The following is a 17,076-nucleotide window of genomic DNA, read 5'->3' as shown; positions in this document are numbered from 1 at the left end:
AATAACATCAGCAGTGTGTCTGACTTTTTTAGAATATAAGTGGGATCCTCATACAACCCCAGGGCAAAGTTATTTTTGCTAAGAAATAAAAAAATAGGCACAAAAGTAAAGTGTTGTAGGCGGGGATAATTATTCATATTTACTACACAACAGCAATCATCACTTCATTTTTTTCTCCACTGACCAACAAAATGAGGTAGGTAAACAACCATAGCCCCAAGCAAAATTAAAAACAAAAATAGAAAGATTTTCTTGCAGTTTCTTTATGTTTGCATTTATAAGGATTTAAATAAGTTATTTTTTAAAAAATGAAACCTCAAATGTTATTCCATATAGAACAAACCCTTCAAACTTTACTGTGATTTTCTTTTAACAACAATGTGGGGCAAAAAGGAAAAGGAAAAGGACATAGGGAGAGGGGCAAGCCTCAGGAGCAGTTAAGGTTGGACAAACAAAGACTAAAGGAGGAAAGGCACAGGCACAGAAAGGGGGATTCTGAAAGGACAAAAATGGGAGGAAGAGAAAGGGGTATAGTATACTCTGAATTATAACAGTGTCTTCTCACTGTCTACATCATCTTACTTGGTTTCCAAAACGTCGACCCTCCACTGAAATCTTAGCTCATTCATCCGTATTCACTGTTCTCCAAAGAAATATTAAGAGTGAAGAGGTACCACACAATCAAAGAGTAGGGGGTAGCTGGGCAATATCTTCTGATACACTCCTTCACAGAGGAATAGCATCACTTGATGGTCCAAAGGAAACCCATTTTCCCTCCTCTCTATCTACTCCTTTGCAATGAAACTCAGGACCAAATTTATCAAAACACAATTCTGCCTCTTTATTATTGCAATTGCTTACCTTGTCTCCCACCTGAAATTCTATACAAATTACTCATAAAGCCTTTCTGCTATCAAAAGAATGAGAGGCACAGCTCCTAAGAATGACTGCATAGCATCAGGTAAATGAGCAGCGATATGATTGATCACCTGCCTACCAGAGCTTCGGTCCAAGTAAGCTGGTCTGCAGAGACTGATGGTACTGAGGGCAGGAGAACTCCCGGTCTTTAGCCATGGGAAAAAGGAAATGGGATGGAGGGACTGAATCTCGAGGTCACTGCAGCTGTCTAGAAGCAAGCTTGTGCCCATGTTGAAATCCAAGAACTTGAGATAATTATACGTCACTACTAACACCATTCCACAAATGGCGATAGAGAAATTTTGTCTTATTTGCAGTCAAAACAAATCTCCAGTAAAATTTGTAATTCTTCAGGCAAAGCAGCAAAACTCCTAACTAGATGTCAGCTTAATGTGATTAGGACCAAAATAAACCAACAACCCACATTAAAACACTGCGAACATAAACCAAGCTGGGAAGGATGCTGTGTGTCATTTACAAAAAGGAGAGAACAGAAAAATCACCATATTATTCTGGCTCTAATTTGAAGGCTCTCACTACCAAAAACTAATAAATTTGAATTGAACCAGGTCATCTTTCAATACCTTCCTACCCTCAATCAATCAATGATAATTTAAGACAAGCTGCAACACAAACAGTGGAAAAGGACATGGATTCATTGGGTAGATCGTTTTACCTTCCTAAACCCACGTCTCCATCTGTAAAATGAAATGGCTGGATTGAATAATCTGCAAGGTAGAGTCCCATTCTCAAATTTCTTCAGTTTTGGATTTACCTCCATTGCTGACCGGCTCCCACAGAGTCACAGCTGTGTCATATTGGAGCTGCCCTTCCCAAACCAGGATCTTGTTGAATCAGGAGTTTATAAGCTCCTTAGGGAACCACAGCAGCAAGGCATGGATTTCAGGGAGGCTCCATCAGCAAGCGTAACTGGCAGGCAGCAAGTTCAACACATGTAGGGAAGGTTGGGGGTGTCTACAAGAGGAACGTCAAGTACACCTGCAGATTTATTTATGCTTTACAACCTGTCCACTGCCAGAAGAATTGGCAGAGTCTGATATAAACATATGTATGCAGGGCAGTTAAAATGAAGATAGGATTAAAAAAAAAAAGTCAAACACCATATGAGGGCTTGTTTCCTCTATAACACTCATCACTTAGTCATTGGGAGCATGTCTACACACATAGAAGTCCAAGGATAATTTCCTCTATATGAGTAATGATGCTTCAAGTCTTCTAGAATCCTTTCCATAAGGGATAACTCTCATGGAAAAGTTTACTCAACTTGACAAACAATGGGGCTCTGCAGGAGTTATATCTCAAAGAAAAGGGGAAAGACAAAAACTTAACTTTCTGTACACAGCATACTGGAAAATAAGACCACAAGTCACTTGTGGTTTTTGGAACAGCCCAAATCTGGAAATCTGGAAACTACCCAAATTTCCATCGACAGTAAAATGGATAAATAAAATTGTAATATACTCACACAATGGATTATTATATAGCAATGAGAATCTCACAGACATAAAGCTGAGCATAAGGCTGAGCTAACTGATGCAGTAAATTTCCTTTTCACAGGGATTAAAATTATTTCAGGGAGGGTGAGTGGGGACAGCCATCTACCACACAGATTTAAATAGCAGATCACAAAACTCAGAGAAATAGAAATGATAAAATCTTAGCTATAGAATGGGCCTCAGATCTCCTCTAGCTCAGAAGCTTCATTTGACAGATGAGGAAACAGGCCCACGGGAGGAGAGACTAGCTCAGTGTCACAGGTGCTCATAAATCCAGGTCTGTACATGTCAAAATGTCCTAAACTCACATTTCTGATCTTTCTGGCATAAATGCAGTATCTGAGAATAATGCATCTTGCAATTTCTTCAGGGAAAGAGTTTTTGCTACCCCAGTTTAATTCTACACTCCAACAGGATAAAGATAATTGATTTAAGCCTTCTCATTAGTAATGCCAATTATTTTGTGACAATATCTGTTGAATACTCACTTAAGGACTGCTGAAAGATTAAATGCAATTTACAACTCTCCAAGTCTTTGATGCTCCAATTATAATCACAACCTGACACAGAATTAATTTCCATGCTTTGAAATAATACACCATATTGACTGATACAATTTAGGTGTCCTTCCTTCTGTCAAAAGTCAATTCCCATGAACTGATAAAATCTCTTCAAGGGTACTTGAAGGTCAGATTATGCTTTATATGCTAAAGACTATTTCTGAATTAATTACCACTCTTAATTAAACAAACTCATCTGCCTAACGCAATTTATGAAAGACCTTTGAGAGAACAAAGCCACATTAAAAAAATTGTTCGAAACACATCATACATACTTTTAAAGGGAAAATATTGGGGAGTTTTCTCAAGGGCATATGACATTTGACCTTTTTTAGCAGAATTATATTTCACTTACACAATGGAGGAAGTTTTATAGTTACTTTTTCATAATGCTACTGATATATTGAAATCAGGTTAAACCTCATTTATAGTCCATTAAAAATTTTGCTCTAAATAATAAAAAGAGAATGCCTCTAGGAAATGAATTACTGAAAAGAACTGAGGAAAGGCTGGAGATGTACTCAAACTCTGCTAGTAGCCTGCAAGAGATCTGTGATGGGTAAGAAAAAGGTAAGTCACTATGCATAATACTTATGCATGTATTAAGCAAGAATGTAGAAAGATATGTCTTCCAAATTAAAGGAAAGGTAAGGGTGGGGAGAAGGGGCTAACATGTGAGAGATCTGGAACATTCTCTGCCCTAGTAAGGAGAGAAATTGGTGAGATGGAGACAGAGTCACAGCTTCAACAGACAGGGCTACAGGCTTTGATGCCAATTTAGTCTGGAATTTCAAAATGCCACATGGGCTCTGGGAGGGTTTGCAACTCAATCACTATTTACTGAACACCAATTTCATGCAGAGCTTCTTTTATACCCTATTTGGGTTGGAAGCAAGGGAAAGAACTACTGGCATTTACCTAGTGTTCCCCATGTACAGACACCCTGATAGACCCCTCCTTACATGTCTGTCACATCTCATCTGTCATTCTCATCATCAGCCTGCAAGGGAAGAGTGCTGGGCCATTTCACAGATGGGCCCAGTGAAGATTAAGTGATTTGCCCCAGGCACAGAGCTGACTGTGAGAAGCAGGAAGTAGTCCAGGTTACAGGACTATTGGCTATACTCCTGCCCTACACTGACCCCAGGCTATGAGGTACCCCCTTCTCAAAGATGAAGGAAACCCAACATTTTAAACAGAGCAGGGAGCCACAATACAAAGCAGAAAGACACAAGCAACTATTGTGAGACCACACGCCAACCAACAAAGACACAACCTCCCACCTAACTGGGAGGTAGGCGCAGATGGACCAGATAGGGCTCCACAAAAGAGGAATCACTGGAGCTGGATATCAGTGCCTGAAAAGGGGCAGATAAGCACAAGCAAAGGAAAAACATGGCACACGCACAAGGGTAAGAAGGGGACTTTGGCTGAAGCACACATGGGGTGGGGTGGGGAAAGAAAGATGTAGGTCAGTCTTGTGAGAAGGACTCTAAATGGCCACTTGGGTTTATCTATCATTCATTTGGGTTTGACTCAAGTCATCGAGGGTTTTGAAGCAGGGAGAGCAGCTGGAAGAAAGCAGGGCTTAGGAATCTTCACGCTGCAGCGGTAGGTTAGATGCATAAAAGGAGGTGCTGAGAGACTTGGTAGCTAGGAGACCAACCACAAAGGTCTAGGAGAAATTAGAATGCTTGAGTCAGGATGTCAGGAAAGCAGACTTGGCATGACTTTGTCAGTCAAAAAGTGGGCTAGGAAGAGGCAACAGGGAAGACAAGGAGGATTTGAGAAAGACAAAGCATTCCATTTCACAGGCCAGATGAAAGGGAAAACAGATATTATTACCAAACAAAAAGAGAACAATATCAGTGTAGGCTTAAAGATATCCAGAGTGTTCTTTCCAAAACATCCTGACCCAAAATAGCAGTGCAGTGTAGGGGATTTTCGTAGGATCATTCTTTTTTCCAACAAGCCAAGCATACTGTAGACAAATCACATCAAGACAAATATCCCCTTATTTCATTTATTTACCTCAATACAAAGGGAATCCAAGAATTATCAATGGTTAGCTCTAGCTCTATGTCTACCACTCTAATACAATTACAGAACTTCAAATACCATTCATTAGAAGGAAGGAAATATAAATTCTGAAAGGGAAAATCATGTCCCTGTTCAACTACCATTACATTTTTTAGGAGATACTGGGGATTGAACCCATGACCTCATACATGGGAAGGAGGCACTCACCACATGAGCTACAGCCACTCCCCCAACCATCCACATTTTTAAAGTATATCAATAGATATCTTGATGGGAAAGACAGAACAGTGAATTTAGTTATGAAAAGCCGCTATGGCACTCTTTTTCGTGGGGGGGGGGTGATTTTTGGGGTCTTCTTGGAAAGAGTTTCCATGCTATTTAGGATCAACGTATTCCCAAGAATGGAGAAAAGCTTTAAAACAGAAAACAAAAAAAAGAGCTTTTTCTACCAAGAGACAATGCTGGATACCCAGAATGAGCCTCTCAAAGAGAAGAGAAAACAAAATGACCCAGAGGGCTGAGAACTGGTGTTCTTTCAGTGAAATGTAGGCTTTCCACCATTAAAAGACTGAAATTCCCCATTACCATGGCAGACCCCCACAGCACAGAACGGCACTGAAAGGCCAGATGAGCAGGTGATGTAGCAAATGTTAAAAAGGTCATCCCAACTGTACTGACCTTAGGCCTTCAGCTTCCAGTTCTGACCCAGGACAGAAGTCTGGTGATCCTGAGGGTACAAACAGGACAAAAACCAGGGCACTCCAAGGTGGGGATCTGGTCCTAAGCCTTACAAAGACAGGCAAAACCAATCAGGGTTACTGCTGGCTTATGACGGCAGCGTCTCAAAAAGACATCCAAAATAGACATTAAAGACAAGTTAAAGGCCTAATTTAGTCTTAACTAAAGATAAGAAATCCAGGAAAACTGAGTAGCTTATTCCACCTGGCACAAAAGAATGGTTTAAACAAGAATAGCCTCATCCTGAGTTAGATAATATTAAGCTACAGAAGTTCCATAATGGTCAATTAATGAAACTGAGGCTGACCTTTACCTTCAGAGGTTACCTCCATGAAAGCATGGCCACATTCACCCACAAAACATCCCTCAGCCACACTGTGGCAAGTAGAAAGGACTCTGCTTCTCACACGAGGACGCACTCCCCTAGGACAGCCAGAGTCGGGGGAGGGATATGGGATAAAAGGGACATTTCCTCTAACATTTGAGGAGAAATACTCTTTTACATTAAAGCAAATAAAATGGACTATAGGTTAGAATGTAAATTCCAAGCATTTTCAAGAAAGAAAAAATAAATAAATGAAACAAGAATTCAAAGAAATTTTCACAAGCCTACAATGGGCAGCTTAGAGCTAGAGTTAGGCCCCACTCTTCCAGAGGTGTGTGCTGCAAATTTTTTTTGGTAAAAGGGGGAGGGTGATTTTTATATATTCATTAGCCCCTCTTTTTAAACTTAGAAACATTCCTACACATGAAAAACAGACACCTCAGATTCCCAAATTTTATCTATGTCCGTATGTCACTGAAACCATGTACTGCTAGGAGCTGCCTGGACATGCCTGTATCATCCTCAGTGTGACCTTCTCACAACAGCTGGAAACAGCACAACCACGGGAGGGGTCAGTGGCTGGAGGTCACTCCAAAGTGCAGACAGAGGAGAGCTTAGCTGTGGAGCCCAGCACTCTACAGGATATGGTCAGTGCAAAACAAATAGCAATACCATTAACTACGCAGGAAGTTCTTGCCAAAGTGCTTTAGAATTGTAAATACTATACATTTGGGGCTAGAGGCCAAGGCACAATCTGTGCATTTTAACTTCTACACTTCATTCAAAACACGCTTACCTTTCTAAGACGTAAGAAGAGCATGTGGTATCACTTTATACCATGTTTTCAGAATCTTTGGGGGTTATCGTCTTTCACATCCACAAAAACACATTTTAGTAATTTTTAAAATGGCATTCCAAGGACCAAGAGGCCCGGAGGCATCCAGTAGGCAGGGCTAGCCCACTGCTTGGTGACCAAGCATGCACACTCGGCCCTGCAAGGCCAGCAAGCCTGAAGACATTCAGTCACAGAATCACCCCAGGGCAGGCATAACTTCACCATGTATGAATTAAGAAGGAAAAAGAAATGGAGATTGTAAGTGGGAGACCCCTACTCACAACACCCATAGTTTACAAATTAAATGGCATGCTAACTTCCAGGCCCAGCTCAAAGAAGTAACATGGCTAACCATGTGTTGGGCAAGACCCATACATTTATACATATATTATCATCAATACACATTTCTATGCCATTTCATTGCCTAGATAATCTCAACTATTACGTGAGGCAAGCATCAGTATGTCCCTGTCTTACAGCTTACAAAACTGAATGTCAGAGAGGTTAACTTACTTGCTTAAAGCCACAATGCTACTAACTGGCACCTGGTCTGACCCTGAAGCTAGTGTCTCCCACCCTCTGGTTCACTACAGTACAACATTGAGGGGTCCAAACCCTCTCTTCTGTGTCCCTGAGGAAAACCACTTGGCCTGGTGGGTTCCACGTGCTGACCCTGAGGGGCTGGCACCTTACATAAGCAGGGACACTAAACGGGCAATCTGAGATATTGGCCACAGCTCACCAGATTCTGCTTTGAAAGGTGCTTAACCAAGGCTGCCACTAGGAACACCAAAATGAATGAGAAAATAATGATTATTGGGACGATTCCAATCTTAAAAGTTTTCTAATGTATTGAAAAAATTTTTCACACAGTTTACAGAATCAAGATTTTAAATACAAAATTAATTTGAAACTAATGTCCCTATCCAAACCACAATCTAAATGTTTCTTTTCCTGATTGGAAGACTGAATAAAAGCCACTAGAGGGAAACAGATGTGGCTCAACCAACTGGGCTCCCGTCTACCATACAGGAGGTCCAGGGCTCGATGCCCAGGGCCTCCTGGTGAGGGCAAGCTGGCTCCCACAGAGTGCCTGCCCACACTGGAATGCCGCCCCATGAAGAAGTCTCCCCCGCGTGGAATGCCGCCCAGCATGGGAAAGCCGCCCCATGCAGACATGCTGGTCAACACAGAAAGCGGGCACAGCAAGATGACACAACAAGAGACACAGAGGAGAGAAAACAAGAAGACGTAGCAGAACAGGAGTTGAGGTGGTGCAAGAGAGTAATCACCTCTCTCCCATTCCAGAAGATCCCAGGATCGGTTCCTGGAGCCTCCTAATGAGACAAAGAAGAATACATAGTGAATGGACACAGAGAACAGACAACAGAGAGAACAGGGAAGGGGGGATAAATAAAATAAATCTTAAAAAAAAAAAAAGCCACTAGAAATATAGTGATAAATGGGAAAATTACAACTAATGTAACTTATGGGCGATAATTAACAGTAACAGCGTAATATTTTTGAAGCAATGGCAATGAAGATATTATATCAATTCTAAGGGAAACAATGGAGGGGTATAAGAAAGTATGAGGTTTTCCTTTTGGAGTAATGAAAACATTCTAAAATTGACTGTGATGATGACAGTAGAACTCTGTGACGAATATGAGAGTCACTGAGTATACACTTTGAACAGACTGTACAAAGCATGGGATTGTATAGAGCAGTAAATCCTGTGGTTAACAGAGCAAATATGAAAATGTTCTCTTATGAACTATTACAAATATATAATACTCATACAAGGTATTAATAATCGGGCGGATTCGGGGGAAAATACACCAATGTAAGATATGGGCTATAGTTAGTAATATTATGAGGATGCTCTTTCATAGTTTGGAACGAATGTTTCACAAAAATTCAAAGTGGTGGTGGTGGGGAGAGATATATGGGAGCCCTGTATGATGATAGGAATGTTTGCTCACAACTTCTACTATATATATACTTATTGTTCATGTATGTCCATGCATGAATGATACAGTTCAACAAAATTTTTTAATGGAAAAAAAAAAAAAAAAGCCACTAGATTCTCTCTCAAGGAAGTCCAAGCAGGGAGGTGGGAGATGGCCCAAGCAAGTCTGTCAGCCTCTCCCAGCCTTAGTGGTCCGGTCTGTGAAATGAAGTATATGGACAGCCATGACCTGGCAAGCCCTCATTCCTTCCTTTCTGGCACTGATGATTACAGTGAGATGCTACAGGGCGAGGGCTCAGGGGGCTGGGCAGTGACCAGTCCCCTCCCGCAAGGCACACAGGTTCCAGGCAAAATGTGCTGAGAATACCAGTGGGGATGGACATACAATACCCCACTGTTGTGTTACAAGTGGATATCAAGGCTAAATCATTCTTTGGAATCTAGCTTCTATTAAACCTTAAAAGTCTGCTAAGACAAACAGATGCTAACTGGGTATTTTTTTAATTAATATTAACACAGGAATAAATTTATCAAATAAATAAAGGAAACAGAGTTACATCAATGGAATAACATATAACAAATGCTGTACTCCATGGTAGGCTAAACAAACAGGCTCTTCTATCCAACTATGATATACAAGAGTCATTTCTCAGAATAAAATTCTTACAGAAATAAGAAAATAAGTCAATCTATTTCTATTAAGATGCTATTCCAAGATCCTGAACTACTCTCCATAGCCATCATCAGTATAACAAGTAAATGGGGAGAGGCTAAGATCACAGACCTTGGAGCTAGACCACCTGGGTTCAAGTCCTGGCTCCACCACTAAATAGCTTTGGGATCCTAAGCAAGTTTTTTAAGCTCTCTGTAATTTAGTATCTTTATCTGGAAGATGGAGATAAGACTAGGACCTACCTCACAGGGTTGTTAGGAGGCCAATAAGTAAAGCACTGAAATTAGAACCTGGCTTATGGTGTGCCACCCATGTAAGTGTTAACTCTTACCATCACTTACAGGTTCAAGAGCATCAAGTAAAGACTCCTGTTTAGATATAATAGGTTATTATTTTATTCACAGAAGGAAGGAATAAACAATTGCTATATACAGACCTGATGTAAAGAAAAAAAGAATTTTAACAGGAAAAGATGAGCATAAAATAAATTTGTGTAACTAAAAATAATGCTCAGTGTTTGTACCCATATTTTCAAGTAGTATTCAAGACTACTAAGCAACCTAACTTAAAAAAATTTTACTTCATTTTATCATTTGCTCAGTAAAATCATCTTTTTTTAAGAAATAAATTTTATTTCTCTAAATTTCTTTTCAAGTTGGTACCAATTCATCACTTCTAAATCAAATTCCCCCACCCCCACCCTCTTTTTCCTTTTTCTAAAAAGCATTTGCTTCAAGGATCATTTATAGGGCTTAAACATCCACTCATGCAGAAGAAAACATCATATATTTAAATTTACCACTATGATTAGATGGTATATTCATTCATCTCTACCAAACACACCTAATTAAAGCTGAAACAAAGAAACGCTATGGAGTATTTATAAGGAGCCCTACTCCTAGAGACCCCCCTTATTAAATAAATATATGAAAGAGCCAAAGAATCTACAGCAAAATAACCTGAAATTTTATCAAGAATAACAAGTAAATATTCTATACGCCAAAAGTACAATGCTATAAAATAAGGACTATTTCATATAAAACTATGACTCCAATTTTCAAGTATAATATGGGAGTGGGCTCATTATTTTAGAGTAATAACTCATCTATCTTCCTTAGAAGACAAAAGGGCAAAACTGTGCAAAGAACAGCTTGTTAAAGACATCTGTGCTTCTCCTGTCCAGGAAAACCTACATCCTTGGGCAGACAACTCAATTGCTTACTAAGCATGCCACATTTCATTATGCTTCAATTATAGTTTCCTCTGATCAACCATGTTAGCACTTAATTACCATGCAATTAACTCATGACATTAACATAAGCTCATGGGCATTTCTGCTTTGGACATAGAATCAAACAGTTGACCCAAAGTCCACCCCCTATTTTCCCCACCCACCTGTCCTCTGGCTCCCAGGCACTTGCACAGGTTATGATTATGAAAGTTCCACAGAACACTAATGTTTTTCCATTCTCAGTCCGAGCTGCCCCAGTAAGGACCAGGCTGCTACCATGAAGCAGGGGCTTCCCAGCATAAACATCCTATTTGACAGGGATGTGATGGTGGGAGGCAGGTAACTTAAGCATCAAATAGGATTTTTGACTAGATGCATGCTTACTAGACTTTGGTATTCCATAGTAGAAAATCCCCACCCCTTCTAAAACTGGGATGACTGATAAATTTGTCTTTAATGTCCTCACCTGAGAAAACAACTTCAAATTATCATTTCATTTAAAGTCAAACAGCTTGACACTGAAAAAGTAGGAAGGGAAATTTCTTTTAATAAAAGGCAATTCTTTGTTGAATTCATTTATCTTCATAAAAATATCACCCTTATTTTACTTTTTTTTACTTTTACACCATCTTATGGATCTGCTCTTTAGACAATGGAGTTAAGGTCCCTTCCAGCCCCTAAATCACTTAAACACTGCTCAGCGAGTGTTTAAAAAGAAGAGGAGACATTTAATCATTTGTCCTAGTAAATGCAAAAAATATCATGTAGTTCATTCATTTCACATATGCTAAAATGACAAATACATAAGCCAAAAAAAAAAGAGGGGAGGGGACAAAGAGGAAGCATTCTGCTTTCCTGGTTTAATTTCTAGGAAGATTAATATCCTGTCTGAATGCCACTCTGCTCATACATGATTTCAAAAAGATGTTTTTCTGCTCTACAGTAGGAGTAAAATCAGCTGTTTTAACTTGGGGCCTTACAGTCAAACTCTCAAGTTGCATAGTTATTTATAACTTCAGAGCAATGCCTGCTTCTGCCATATCAAAGTATGCAAGACCCTAAAAAAGGTCATGAGACAATGCTGCTTGTTTCAAACACACTGGCAATTTAAAACTATCCCCACTTTTGAGACAGCTTTCAAATTAGAAATGCTCCGGGAACAACCTAAAGGGTCTCTTGGCAGGAGGACTCTCATTTTTCCTAGGTTCAGCGCAGTTCCTAGGAATTCAAAATGTTAGTCTGAAGAGCTGAATTGCAGTCCAGTGTTTGTAGTAACAACCCATGCGATGATCTCATGCAGGTATGCATGTGCTCAATAAATATTTGTTGAGCATTTCCTATCTTTAAGGCCCCATGGGAGATCCTCTTTTCCCCTATCACCACACCCAAAAAAAAATATGACACAGTCCAGATTCTGGAGGACAACCTAAGCTCTGGCACATACAGTGACCACACTACTAGAATGGGCAGCACACACAAATGATATCAGAGGACAGAGGCAAAATCATAGTCAGCTGGATTTGAGCTGGACCTTGGAGAAAGACATTTGGTGAAAACAGGAGAAAAAGTACCAAGAAACTTCTCCTCCCAGGGTATAGACTACATTAGGGCTGATCTTTATAGATCTTGTTCAAAATTGTTTTCCCCATGTCTAGGACAATGTCTGTGTAAAGGTAAATGGTCAAGAGATATTGGTTTGACAAAATAAAAAGAATAGGGAAGTGGATGTGGCTCAAGTGATGGGACTTCTGCCTACCATATGGGAGGACCCGGGTTCAATCCCTGGGGCCTCCTGGTGAAAAAAAAGAAGAGAAAGTGTGCCTGTGTGGCAAGTCAGTGCCTGTGCAGTGAGCCGAGTGCCCATTCAAGTGCCCACATGGCAAGCCAGTGTCCATGCGGCAAGCTGAGTACCCACCCAAGTTGACTTATGCAGCAAGATGATGACGCAACAAAAGAGAGACGAAGGGGACAGTCAAGGTGAAGTGCAGCAGAAACCAGGAACTGAGGTGGCACAGGTGACAGAGAACCTCTCTCCACATCAGAGGTCCCCAGGATTGAATCCTGGTGAATCCTAGAGAGAAAAAATGAGAAGAGAAGACAAAAAGAGAAATAAGATACAGAAGATCACACAGCAAATGGACACAGACAGCAAAAACAGAAGGGTGGGTGGTAAATAAATAAATAAATACATAAAAATAATAATGAAGGAATGATCCTAGATCTGTCATGGACTTGGCTGTCATGTAATTAGCTTCAAGGCTTGAATATTCGAGTGATATTTGGTTAGCATAAGGACCAAGTTCAGGCTACCAACCACCACCACCACCACCACCACCACCCACCACCCACCACCACCAAAGAAGGCAAGATCCTAAACTGTATGCTTTGTTTTGTTTCTCTCCCCTTCCCCAGTTGTCTGCTCTCTATGTCCATTTGCTGTGTGTTCTTCTGTGTCCACTTGCATTCTTGTCTGCGGAACCCGGAATCTGTGCCTCTTTTTGTTGCATCATCTTGTGTATCAGCTCTCTGTGTGTGCGGCACCACTCCTAGGCAGGCTGCACTTTTTTTTTCATGCGGGGTGGCTCTCCTTACGGGGTGCACTCCTTACGCATGGGGCTCCCCTACACGGGGGACACCCCTGCATGGCACGGCACTCCTTGTGCACAGCAGCACTGCACATGGGCCAGCTCATCATATGGGTCAGGAGGCCCTGGGTTTGAACTTTGGACCTCCCATGTGGTAGACAGATGCTCTAACCATTAAGCCAAATCCGCTTCCCATAACTGTATGTTACAGACTGAGTTTAAGGAAAATTTCCTTCACCAATCCCTACTTATTAGTAGTGAATTCCTTAACTTGCTCCCTACAAATGTCACAAATGAATCCTAAACCCAAAATGTAGAAGAGGGAGACTGACCTTCATCTATCATCTAATGTTTGTGCACAAAATGAGACAGAGTCAACTGGTAGTTTTCAAAGTCCAGAAAGGGTTCTAGCCTGGGACCACCCAGATAAATTGCAGAGCTGAGCCCAAGCCCCGGAGGACCCGCCTACCAGCTGTGCTCCCCACCCCCACCTTCCAATTAGAGGGCAGGTAGGCTCCAGTGGGAGGAAGTACAGGACACAAACTGTAGGAACAACACTGGCTAAACAGGATTTCTTGCTTACTAAAATGAACCCACAGGACTGTTTAAGTGTCAGGATTCCCTAGTACATTTTTAAATAAGTTTAAATTAATGTAAACCAGATTAAAGACAACTTGGAGTATAGTCCAGAAGCTAAGTAAGATTCAAATGCAAAATAAGAGGGGAAAAAGGAAAAAGTGGTGAATCAAAACTATCATCTGAACAGAAGACACAGAGAAACATGTTTGTTTTAATGTTATTACCGAATATAAAATAAAAACCAGATCACTTCTTTCTCTGCCCTCTCAGCAGAGAGGCACCTCCCTCATGTGGATCACAACAAATAAACAGTCTAATGAAACTATCAGAGTCTTTTTTTGAGGTGTGTGCGATCCATCTTAACTTTTTGAGTTACATGGTATAACATAAGGGCCAAGGTTCACTTTCATCCATATGGATACCCAATTGTCCCATTATCATTTGTGAAAAGCTTATCCATCCCCCCAGTGAATTACCTTGGACCCTCTGTCAAAAATCTGTTGACCATGTATGTGTAGGTCAATTTCTGCACTCTCTAGCATGTTCCGTAAATCTAATATGTATCCTTTTGCCAGACCACATTGTCTCATTTCTGCAGCTTTACAGTAAATCTGAAAATCAGGGAATATAAGCCTTCCAATTATGTTGGTCTTCAAATTTGTTCTGGCTACTCTGTATTCTTTGCATTTCCATATATATATATTTTTTAAAGATTTATTTATTTATTTAATTCCTCCCCCTTCCCCGGTTGTCTGTTCTCTGTGCCTGTTTGCTGTGTCTTGTTTCTTTGTCCGCTTCTGTTGTCGTCAGCCGCACAGGAAGTGTGGGCGGCGCCATTCCTGGGCAGGCTGCACTTTCTTTCGCGCTGGGCGGCTCTCCTTACGGGGCGCACTCCTTGCGCGTGGGGCTCCCCTACACGGGGAACACCCGTGTGGCAGGGCACTCCTTGCACGCATCAGCACTGCGCATGGGCCAGCTCCACACGGGTCAAGGAGGCCCGGGGTTTGAACCGCGGACCTCCCATGTGGTAGACGGATGCCCTAACCACTGGGCCAAGTCCGTTTCCCTCCATATACATTTTAGAATCAGCTTGGTCATTTCTTTAAAACACACACACACGCAAACATACTTATGGAATTTTCACTGAAATTGCATTGAATCTATAGATCAATTTGGGGAAATGACATCTTAACAATGGTAAGTCCTCAATCCATAAACATATATATATCCATTTATTTAAGGGGCCTATCAGAGTTAAACAAAAACAACAAAAAACAAAACATCTACAGCTATTCCCTTGTGTATCAAGAAGAGAAGAACAATATGACAAGAGCAAATCCCTGCAAAATAATTTACAACTTTACACAGTTCGTTCACAATGAATTCTACAGACTGAAAAGTAAAGGTTCAAAAATACAGAAAAAAATGGGTAGATGTAGAACTCAGAGTCAGGTACGTTTCCCAACTCCAGATGCCAGGTACATGATACTGCCCAGCTCACTGAAAACTCAGATTCAAAGAGGCAGTAACAGGGGACAGGAGGACAACTGGGGAAAGGGTGTGAGTCCCACCCCAGGATGCCCGCCTGCTCCTAGGAACTAACAGGAAGGCTTCCAGGTTCTCAGACCAGCTCACAGGATGGAGAACGGGGAGAAAGAACTAATATAAGGAAAATAACTTCAGAGCAGAAAATGAAAATCTTCTGGAAAAGCCTCAGCTGGAGAAAAGCTTAGAGGAAACAGGGCAGGGCATTCTAAGGCAGCTCCAGAGAACATAGCTCAAGGTACACACATATCTACCCAGGCGCCTGGGAAATTCCAAGAAGGGAAAGACTGAGGAGGAGGGGAGGCACTGTAATTTCCTTTTCCCTCCATAGAAAGAAAATCGCTTGCCTAAGGAGATTTTAAAAAGACTGTGGCAGTGACTGAACCACTAATCACTTAAAAAGTCTTCCAATGTATAAATCACATTTGGGTTAAGCAGAGAAGTCAGTCATAGGGGTTAAAATAAGTGGAAGATTCAAGCTCAGGGTAGAACAATTACAAACCACACAAAGATAAATGGATAAGTCTTTGCTGATCCCAGATGTCTGCAGATGGTTAGTTCAGTCTGTCAGAGCTCAGTGCCCTGAACATAAGGATTAAGGGCCAATTCCTATGAGGGTCAATCAGTTTGTTTCACTTTAACTGGGTGATTTTTATTTGCTTCTCTATATTTTTCTACATCTTACGGATTATCTTCAGTGATCATATACTACATTTGTAATAAAAAAAACAATAAATATATATTTTAATGACTATAAAGAGAGCTTATTACCCCTGCTACAGCAGAGCTCAGAAACTGGTCACATAAACCAGACACTGGATCAGACTGTCCATGTCATGTGATATAAAGTACTTGACCTTGGAAAAGGGGGCAGCTCATAAGGTAGTATCTGATAATGTAGGCAATGAAGCTGTAAAGTAAAACCTTCCTGGCTTCACAAAATCATTCTCCTCCATGCTATCTCTGGGCTCCATGGCAGCTAGAATGAGAAAATTCACCTCAAAGTTGTTACCTAATATACAAGAGCAAAGAAGGGAGACAGAGGTGACATGGAAACGGAGACGGCAAAGACTATTTATCACCCAGCCTTTATAGTTCACGCAGACTTGCATTTTTGCATGCGGCAGTTCTTACAGCCTTCCTACATGTTCATATTTCCAAATTCCTACTCCAAATCTAGATGCTGACTCACTTAAATAGCGCCTCTCTCTCCTACTTCTCAGTCGGGCCTGAAGCCAAGCAACAGATGATACAACATAGTTTTTAGGGATCAATATCAGGCAATAACTGACTTTGGAGTCAAGAGTGCAAATGATTCCTTTCTGAAATTCATGGTTTAAAGAGACACCCCATATCACCAGGCCCAGCACTTCTGGGAATGAACCTGGCACCTTGATCCATAGATCAGCTTGTCCAAGGCCACTCTACCAGTCCACGGGCAGGTCTGCTATCCTGGCTGACATCCCAGTACTTTTCCCACAGTTCCATGATGTCCTCCCTCCTTAGAAACTTCAAAACCTAAAAACTGAAATTCTTTTCCTCTCAAGAGGAAGTCAGCAAT

At 41.0% G+C, this 17,076-nt stretch overlaps 1 protein-coding gene across 7 annotated transcripts in view; it reads right to left on the bottom strand.

Annotated features, from left to right (window-relative positions):
* Positions 1–17,076, bottom strand: part of TLN2 (talin 2) — a 476,435-nt gene that overhangs the window by 330,678 nt on the left and 128,681 nt on the right. For 3 of the 7 annotated variants that reach the window (XM_058294297.2, XM_058294301.2, XM_058294304.2), the window contains exon 3: positions 12,722–12,877. The exons of the other annotated variants lie outside the window; for them this stretch is intronic. The gene's annotated coding sequence lies outside the window, so the exon portion shown is untranslated. The remainder of the gene's footprint in view (positions 1–12,721; positions 12,878–17,076) is intronic. 7 annotated transcript variants of the gene reach the window in all.

This window comes from Dasypus novemcinctus, chromosome 3 (genome assembly GCF_030445035.2).
Source record: "Dasypus novemcinctus isolate mDasNov1 chromosome 3, mDasNov1.1.hap2, whole genome shotgun sequence".
Lineage (NCBI taxonomy): Eukaryota > Metazoa > Chordata > Mammalia > Cingulata > Dasypodidae > Dasypus > Dasypus novemcinctus.
Note: the sequence above shows the minus strand (reverse complement) of the source record. Positions and strands in the feature narration are given on the sequence as shown.